The sequence below is a fragment of the Anser cygnoides genome, chromosome 2, assembly GCF_040182565.1.
Source record: "Anser cygnoides isolate HZ-2024a breed goose chromosome 2, Taihu_goose_T2T_genome, whole genome shotgun sequence".
Taxonomy (NCBI): Eukaryota; Metazoa; Chordata; class Aves; order Anseriformes; family Anatidae; genus Anser; species Anser cygnoides.
Window position 1 is genome coordinate 27090298 of NC_089874.1, and position 9824 is coordinate 27100121.

Sequence of the window (9824 nt, forward strand, 5' to 3'; positions counted from 1 at the left end):
TCTGCTTGGTCCCAGGCTATCAGACAGTGCCCACTGAGAGAAACCACAGACTGCGAAGAAAATGGGCATTGCGTGGATCTGATCCCGCAGGTCACATCGATGTAATGTGACATCCATATGCATGGGTGCTGCGTCCCGCAGACCAGCAGCTCTGACCTCTGTGGCTCAGTCCAGCTGTGCCCACAGAGTGTACCTGGATGCGAGAGGCAGGCACCTCTCTGGACCTAAGAGTGCAGGCTGTTAGATGTCCAGGAAAGCATCCAGGTCCTGAAAAAAATATACAGGAAATCTTGCTACCACGTGCTTTTAACTCGGAATGCAGGAATTAACCATGCAATACAGAACATCTACTCTACATTATGCAGCATGTCTGGCAGTCCGAGCACTGGCTCATGCATCCTGGGAATCCCTTCAGAGTTAACACTTTGCCTCGCAGGATAACACTGCATTTCATGCTACGGCTTTTGGGATTAAACTGGAGAAAAAAATAGCATATCCTACACTTGGTGCATCTGGACATCAGGAAAGGACTGCCCCACTTCTTTCAGTCTATCTCTGTGCAGCTCTGGACCCATGGCATTATTCCTGAGGTCAGTGCCTTTGATTTGCCACTATTTATTTATTCATGTCTGCAATGGTTCTCTTTTTCTCTCCAGCTGCTCCATCATTCGCCAGCACCTCCTGGTAGCCCACCCTGCTCCCACAGCCCATCCCTTCCCACAGCTGACCCTCACTGAGGTCAGTATGCGATTAGGTGGCTGGAGATCATAAGGAATATTAATCACAAGGAACACTTAGATGTTGCTTTACAGACTTCCTTATGTGAAATACACTGAGGAAAGCTATCAGGTTACCAGTGGCTGAAAAAGAAACAGTTCTCTCTTTACCCTTGACAGTCAAAAGAAAGTTTGATTTATTTTCTCATTTTCAGTTAGTCTAAAGGCAGCTGGACAGTATTGCTACAAAGCTCTAGCTGTGTGTCATCATAATAGGGGCAATATGTTTGTTCACTTCTGCTCTCTTCCTCTGTCTAATTGTTCTATTGTCTTTCTGTTTTCTCTCCACATTTGGGCTGACAAAATGTCTCCTTGGGTTTAGCCCTCTAGCCAAAGCTTAACGGGCTCCTAATCAAGAACTAACACCACCAGCAGGCTATTTCCTGTCTTTGTTTACCATCCTGGTATCATCTTTCTTCTTCTCTCAGTCCATCATTGCAAATTTTCACCACTATTTTCCTTTGAATCCTCCTCCATGCAGAGTGCAGGAACTTTCCTGCGTATTGCTCCCCTTTCGTTTTCTGCCCGCTTGATCTCTGGCCTCCCACTGTACATCCTGGAAGAGAACCAGATGCATCCAAAACCAGATTTCAAAAAGCTGTGTAATTCTGGAATACCTGTGTATTCAGTGCAGCTATATCAGCAGGATATTTATTGCTGACCCTCAATGCAAATTGTATTGATGCTTTGAACATATAGGAGGTATTCACAATATGATTAGTTACTAGGTACTGTTCATCATGACTTGCCTTTTCCTGCGAATATCAAGACTTCCAGGGTACAATTCAGTTGTTTAAACAAAGGTTTATAATGTCGTTTGAGATGCCCTAAAACACGGGGCTGCATGAGGTGTAATCTGGGAGACCTTCTTGACCCTTCCCAAAGGCAGGTGGAGAGAGAAAAAATACCCCAGGGTTTCCACAAGGGTGCCAGTTGCCTATGTTTAAGCAACTGAATTGCACTCCTACTGTATTTTGGAATAATTGTTATTGGTGCATAAGTCTCTTTTTCCTGTTACTACAAAACTGCCTTTGTTTATCTCTGCCAAGTCTGTCTTGAGAATACCTAACTCATGTTGGCAACCTCAACATAAGCTATTTGCTGGGTAGGTTAGTATGAATCGTTAGGAACTGGGTGGATAGAGTAGGCCTTTTTCTCCATGTAAAACCTTATATATATGGTGTGTATATATATATATATATATATACCTTATATATAGGTATATATATTATACCTTTACATATCTAGGTAGTGGCTAAGGCATGGCCAGAACCTGTCCAGATGAAGCTCAACCCAAATTAAACCAAGTGTTTCAGCCTGAGGAGAATTACAGAGCATTGTTTCTGATGTTTTGATAGGTAAGCAAGGCTACTGCTCATTAGCTATATTGGCAAGTGGAGGGACTTTTTTGTACCCAGATTATCTCAAGGGAAAGGATCGGCCCACTGAACTTCAGGCCACCCTCACCTTAGGCAGCTTACTCAGCCTGACAGTCCCTCTGGATTATCAGTTCAGAAAAGAGAGAGAAATGGGCTCTTCCAGGTGGAAATTCAGAGCACCTAGCTTAAGTATCAGCCCAAAAATATAATTTGAAAGGACCTGTCTCATTTCTGACTATATTAGGAGCCAAGGAAGACTTTCCCCATAATTACGTGCTGAAAGTCAGGGCGTGTAAATAATCTCCTACAAGCTCAGGTAACAACAGTCACCCTTGTTAGCCACATGTTTTTCCTCTGGCAATGTTCCTATAGCGCATTTTTAGCCAAAGTTTATCTACTTAGCTTGCTTATCAGCTCAGCTCCCCACCAGGAGCTTCACCAGTGTGTCTGGTGGGAGATGCATCGGCAGTTAGGCATCGCTCAGAACTTGCTTCTGAGTGTTGGCTTCTCTGCCTTGGTGCTCAGGGTTTGCTTGCTGCTCTTCCCCTCCCTTGGGGTCTGCTTTTTGCCAAACGTGGCTGTCTGTGTCAGCTGCGTGCGTATTTCACAAGCAGCACAGTCTCAGCTCAGGAAACGGCCTGCCCCGAGCCGCACCACCATGCTGTGACCACCACCAGTGGAGGAGCGGGTGCCACCACGCCAGCAGAGGGTCTGAGAGACAGAGGCCACCCTGGATGGAAAAGCAGGCTGCAGAGTCTGTGACATGACCCAAAGCGTTAGTTTTCCAGAGCAGAAACCCACAGAGCCACAAAGCCCTTCCTCATCCATTCTGCAAAGCTAAAGATACCTTCTTCTTCAGAGATCCTGTTAACTTGTGATAGAGGTTTTGATGACCATCTAGTTGTTTTCCACAGAAATGAATGAAGAAATACTATGCAGAGGTGTCAATTAATTTATTTTTTAAATGCAAACACTCCTGAGAACGTAAAGTCTGCTCTTAATCTTAGGTTACCAAGTGAAGTTGATGCAGCGTGTCAAAACAGAGCCACAAGGAGCTATCGGGTCAAGTCTTGTTCCTGGCTGGGCTCACCTAACCCTACCACGAGGGCAGCCCATGGCAGATCCTGGGCCACTGCCCATGTATCTGGGCAAAACTGATAGTTCTTTTTGTCTCTGTTGCATAGGAGTTTGCTCGGAGTGGTATTTTAAAGAAAACCTTTAAGACAGACTCTCTCTGTTCCTGACTGGTTTTCCAAAGCACATAAATCTTTTGTAACTTTAATTCTTAGCCCCATAGTAAATATGATAGTGACAGCGACAGCTGGAATGCTTATAAAAACAGCATCAGAGTAAGTGGCGAGCATAAGTCAAACCGATCTACAAAACTGATGGTTTTCCAGGAATATATATAAAATCCTTTTGTCTACATGGTATGTATATGTATATTCATATATTTATGTATACAGTACTTGTTAAAATACAGCAGGTGAACTATACAATTAAGCAGGCTCGTGTGATAGTACTGTGGTGCTAATTATTATTCTAACGTATCAGGTAAATTAAAAGTAGGTAGGTACACTCACAGCAGTATGTTACAGCAAAAAAAAAAAAAAAGTTAGATTTGAGTATATTATTACTGAGGTTGGCTGAGAAAGAAAGTAAAAGATCTAACCTGATTGTCATGTGAACGAGTGCATTAGGAAACAGCTCTCTCAGTTTTACTGTTTCTAGCTGTATCTTTTGTAATACACAATAGGGGAGTCTTTTCTCTGATTTGCTTTTAAGGCTTTAGCACAATCAAAAGCTGGAGGTATTGTAAAGAAAATCTGCAAATAGCATAAAAATGTCTTGTGGTGACATTCCTATTCAGGCTCTGGGCCTGATTTTGAAAGATCCTGAACACCCAGAGATGGCAATGTTAAGCACTTCTGCAGATCAGATCTTTGAGGCCTGAAAGATTGTTTTATAATCTTGTTTTCATGCTCTTGCAAACCTACAAAGTCTTCTCCCCCCCCCCCCCCCCCAAGTAATAGCACAGACTTTATTAAAACCATTCAGAACAGATCTCTGTGTTTTAAGGCCACAGTTTTGTGCTGACTGGTGAGATACTTAACTTCAGTCAGCAGAACAATTGCCATCCTTTCAGGAAACTACTGATATACTTAAGAGTATACTTAAGCATATTAAAGTTAAGACAACATTAATTATTTAAAAACAAAGTCTCTGCAATACTGGGACTTTTAGATCCTCTCAGTTGCATTATTCTGCTTGACTATGGCACCATCTTCACAAAAGTTCTTGCACAGAATAATAAAGTTTGGAAAAGCCCTCCAAGATATCTGGTCCAACCATCCCCCTAGCACCAATGTCACTAAACCACGTCCCTAAGCACCAGGTCCAACCTTTCCTTGAACACCCCCAGGGACGGTGATGCCACCACTTCCCTGGGCAGATGGAAAACAATTTATAGGCCATATGAAAGGTCAGTTCCTCAAAAAAATGATTTCTATTCTTTGTCTTTCACTGTCTGGTCATCTGTAGGGAAAAGTCCACATTTGCCATTGTGTCTTCCCTCAGAAGTGGTTTGAGGTGGCAGCAGCCTGAAGTATAACTATAACAAAACAGTAAGGTTTGAAATTGTATGTTCGGTGTTTATGCAGGCTGTATGTAAGCCACAAGAAAAAATAAATTTAAACAATTGTATGCAGATCTGAGGGATGCAAGTGAAGCAACGGCTCCTCAATTCCCATAAATATGTCTAAATTTAGAATTTGATTTCCCAACCAGTTATCACACCCATGGTTTGTTGGCACCGTGTAACTGAATACATCCAAATAAGTCGTTTTTTATTTGTATGAGGTTAAACCTGAAGCTAAGAGAGTTGCAAAAATGGCAATCCCACCTTCTCTCCCATTTTGATTGCTTTCAGAAATGCCCCTACAACATAGTCATTTTTCTTCGACATATAAAATGCTGATTTGAGTGACAGTCATATAACCCACTTTATTTATTTTAAACAGAAGGAAAATCCAAGCTATTTGAGGCATACATAAGAACAAACAGAAACTATAAGTGCAAATTTGCTAAAGCAATCAAAATAAAACTTAATCTTTTTTTTAATATTCACACAGGTAGTTGTGTAAGTTATATACACATATGTTGTGTTGTATGCGTTCTGCTGATGACCCTTTGCAGATTTGTGTAAACTCATTTAACAAGCACATTTGAAACACTTATTAGATAAAAATCTTGAGCTGTACATTATAAATAATGATTTTCAAATGATAAATTATAATTTTCTTTTATGGCTGTTACAAATTTGTATTAAAGCTTCGCTGAATTGGACAATTTTTCAGTGGAGTTTACTTAATGTTAATCTATTCATTTGGGGGTAAATGAAGAGTTTAATGGTGAAGTGATGTAACTAGAATATAGTCTCAAGTGGTGTGTTAGGTTTATCAATCAGTGAAAATTGTGCACTTGAGTGTTAGAGCACATGTCTATCCATATGCTTCTTGCTACCTCAGTTAATTGAAACCCTTCTTCCATCCTATTATCAATACTTGAAAAATAGCTCCAACCACATCTATTAACCAGTGTCTTAATAGGTGCTGTATCAGCTCCGTGTAAATTGCATGTATTTTGCTAGAAAGCAATTTCACTAATGTAAGGGTCAGTTCTGTGGTTCACTGGAGATGTTCAGTCAGGGGATGCGGGGGCATGTCCGGCTGGATGGATGGAGATAGATGGAGCTGTGCGCCTGGTCTTCACTCCACTGAAGCACAGTACAGGGTTGGAGGTCCAGTCTGATTGACACTCTCAGTCCTCAGTGATTTTGACAAAAGCAAAGTAAGCTCGTGAGGAAAACTAGCTAGACACTGCCACTTGTGCTGGGAAATCTGAACTGAAGAGAAATATATATATATATATATATATATATTTTAATTTCCCACAAAACAGAATATAAAAATAAATAAATAAATAAATCTGGTTTAGATTCAGGACAGCAGAATTATGAACCAATACTGAGATGTCCTAAACAACTCTGAAATTAAATGTTCTTCCTTCCAAAGCAACTTCTCCAAGGCTTTCATTGATATTGACACATTTCCTCTCTCCCCTCAATACATGATTTGAATGAAAAAGAAATACAGATTTTCTGAGCAGCTCAGATCAGGACAGTTTGGTCGTGCTTTACTGTGTCTTAAATACAACGTAAGTACTTCCACCTCCTAAGCCCAAAATACAAAACATATTTCTGAGCATATTCAAACCTACCTGAAGTCCTTCCACTTTACAGTCCTTCTACTTTCCACTCCTTCGTCGTGCTTCACATGCTCATTTTGGTTCTCTCCTTCCCTGCCAGCTTTTATGCCCACTTTGGCTTTCTTGGCCACTTGTTGACCTTATAAATCAAAGTAGAAGGAAAATGAAAGGGTCTACAACACAAGGAAGAGAAAGAAGGATCTGAGATACTCAGCAGTGTCTAATCTAGTACTACCTAAAACTCTCTAAAGGCTTTTCTAATCAATTATGGCATTTGGGACCCTTGAACCCAAGGAGTTCCACGTCGGCTCAGAAATTACCCACGTACAACAGATTCTGCTTTCCTTTCTGTGGCCAAGTTGGTTATCAATCCCGTCAGGTGTGAGGATACAAGGTATAGGTCACTTATGCTGGGTAACGCTTCTCCATCTCAGAAGGGGCCAAACGACTGGCTTACTCTAGGCAGCATCTGTATCTTCCATTAACTCTATTATTATCTTCCAAAGGTGGGTTGCTAGCAGTCTTTCTCCCAAAAAGAGGAACGGAAGCAATCCTCAACAGAGAAAAGGTATTATCGGTGCGTTGTCTGCATCCCTCTGGAAACATGTAATCCCCCAACCCTTCTGCTCAATTTTGGGGACATTCTTTCTCACTGCTACTTTGACTCCCAGCTCCTCATAGTGGCTTGTTACCATCACGCAGAGCAGACCTTTGTAGTGTCAAAGGGGTCTGCTAGACAACATGAATACCTCTTTGCTTCCTATTGTTTCTTGTGTAGATCTGTCCCTACGGTCTCAGTGCCCGGTCAGAAGTGATGAGCAGGCAAGCCAGTGGTGCTACAACAACTACCACAGCAAGGCTCTCTGTACCCTGCTATATGCAGAGTTAATATACTGAAATAGTTTGCATTGCAAGCAAATAAATAGCTTTCCTTTCAGTCTTAATGCGCAGTTTTATGGGAATATATGCTAGATAGGAAAGCAGAGCTGAAAATGGCACTAAACGTATCAAGGCACATAGAGTTTAGTGCTTGTGGCACACCTATCCCTGGGCAGAAGGAAAGAGACCCTAACAGAGCCATCAGATCCCAGCTATGGATTCACAAACTGACCGAGGATAGTTTATAGTTCAGTATGACAGTAACAAACCTAGTCTGTATACAAGAAATTAAAGCTAAAAGTTCCAAAAAAAGGTACAGCAAAGATGGGTCCTTTATCATATTTGTCAGCATATTGTTTTCACTGTCAATACTTCAAAAAATTTATACTACAGTGGGCAGACAGGGCAAAACCATAGCTGAAATCTAACAGAAATCCTGTTATGCAATGAAGAACTTCCTTTTACAGTGCAGTATTTCTTCACTGAAAGCAGATCATTGCTATAAAGAGCAGGTATTTATCAATTTTCAAAGGTCTTGGCCCATCAAAGCTAGTGTTAGATTTGGAATTTCGCTTTTGTTGCCAAGGTGACAAACACTTATAAATATACCACATCTTCTAATGTGCTTTTAACTTAGTATTTTTATGGCTTTTAAATCAGATACCATTAGCAAATATATTAGGTAATTTAGCTGAAAGACCATTTTCTACTAACACTTTTTGTTACATTTCCCCAGGTACTTCAGTAAATGTCTGTTGTGACATTGCAGTCCTGCCAGGCTTCTAGCACATAAGGATACATACAGTACATCTGGTAAGAATTAACATATTACCATAGGGCTTTATATTTATTTATTTATTTACTTAGTATTGATAATTACAAATTGTATTTAAAGAAAAAAAAAGGAGTAATATTAAGGGTTTGATCCTACAGTCTACCAGCTTCAGTGGGAACTCTGTCGGTAATGACTCCAGGACAGGCCAGCAGCCTTTCCGAGCGTGTTATTCTTGGCTCTCATCTCCACTCTTTATAGCCCAGCAGTCAGGCTGAAAGCACAGGGGAGAGCATAACGGCTCCATAGCAGGGCCTTTCCCCTGCCCCACACAGCAAGCAAGCAAACACAGACTGCTGGGGTGTTTTCTTCTTGTTTCACAGACTCAAAGACTGGAGGAAACCTTTGCGATTAGCTGGCGTGACATCCTCCAGGACCTCCATCTCGCCCCAGGACCTCCATCTCGCCCCAGGACCTCCGTCTCGCCCCAGGAGCCCCATCCTGCACCAAGGGTGCCCTGGGTGGGATGCGAGACCAGCGCTGTGAGCAGGCGGGCCAGAGGGGTGGGGTGAGGGAGGGTGCTGACAGAAAGCAGCAATCGTTTCCAGATACAATTATAATTTTTTTTTCTTTTACATTTTGACAAAGCTTGCCATCACTGAGGATTAAGCACAGTTCATAAGCCAATTAATAAGCTTCCTACAATAGCAGCACGTTAGCTTGGGTGGAAAGATCTGATGGAGAAGCATCCAGGAAACATCTTTCAAGCCTACATATTAAATTTAATCTGCCACCCATGTCTTTTAAGACTATGCATTCATTTGCTGAAAAAAAAAAAAAAATTGATCTGGAAAAAAAAAAAAAAAGCCCCCAGTCTTATACAAGAGTTTGCTTGGTAAAGAATCTCGAGGAGGAATTTCTGGTGTGCTGGACACAAAGAGCTGCCCCGCACAGCACGCACAGGGCCTGCAGGTCGCTCTTGCCCCCAGCCTGGCACTGTCCTGTCGGCCCCTTCATTCAGCACAGCTATCTGTCATGAAGAATTTAAGTTTCATATTTTCGTCTGTCAGCTGCGAAAAGGCCTGTCAGCTGAAGCTTACACTACAGTCTGCCAAAAGGCCTATGGCCCGCGCTGACAATACTCTCTTACATTTGTGCTTCCAGGCTCCGGATAATCCCTCACTTTCCTCCTCAGCCATCCAGTTATGATGAGGCTTAAATTGCATATTTTGGGGGTTTTTAAATCCAGATTTTGCTGATAAATGCTATCAGCGGGAATGAAATGAAATACAGCAAGGTTTAGCTCTTATTACCGGCATAAAGCCTACTATGGCCGTTTTGTGAGGCCTATGGAGACAGTATTCATATTAAACAGGTTAATGTCTATAGTCACAGGAACTAAACATAGGAATGCTAATATCGGCTTTTATCTACTTTGTCTGTTTGCCATCTCTGAAACTTACCAGGAAAAAAAAATCCTTCAAATATGACATTTTCCACTTTGTGTCTTTAATTTGATTTGCAAAGGGAAATAGGAAAAACAGTTCATTATAAATCCACGTGATTTTTTTTATGCTCTGAGATGCCACAGAAGCAAGAAAGTGTCTAAAACCCCAGAGTACACTTTCAAAAGCCGACACTTTTCCTGCAAGACAGTTCACAAAATTACCAGAAGAGAAAGGCCATAGTCAAAAATCAGCCACCGGCCTATCTCACTTGGATACGTGCATCCATGTGAGGATAAGGAAGGAT

The 9824-nt window shown here is 41.6% G+C and overlaps 1 long non-coding RNA gene across 2 annotated transcripts; it reads left to right on the top strand.

The window, feature by feature from the left end:
* Positions 1-480: 480 nt before the first annotated feature.
* Positions 481-8582, top strand: LOC136790030 (uncharacterized). 2 transcript variants are annotated; one of them, XR_010829133.1, is made up of 3 exons: positions 481-590; positions 8037-8113; positions 8456-8582. It is a non-coding gene; the product is annotated as an uncharacterized lncRNA (long non-coding RNA). The 2 variants fall into 2 exon arrangements; XR_010829132.1 differs by lacking the exon at positions 481-590 and adding an exon at positions 6601-6989.
* Positions 8583-9824: the final 1242 nt, after the last annotated feature.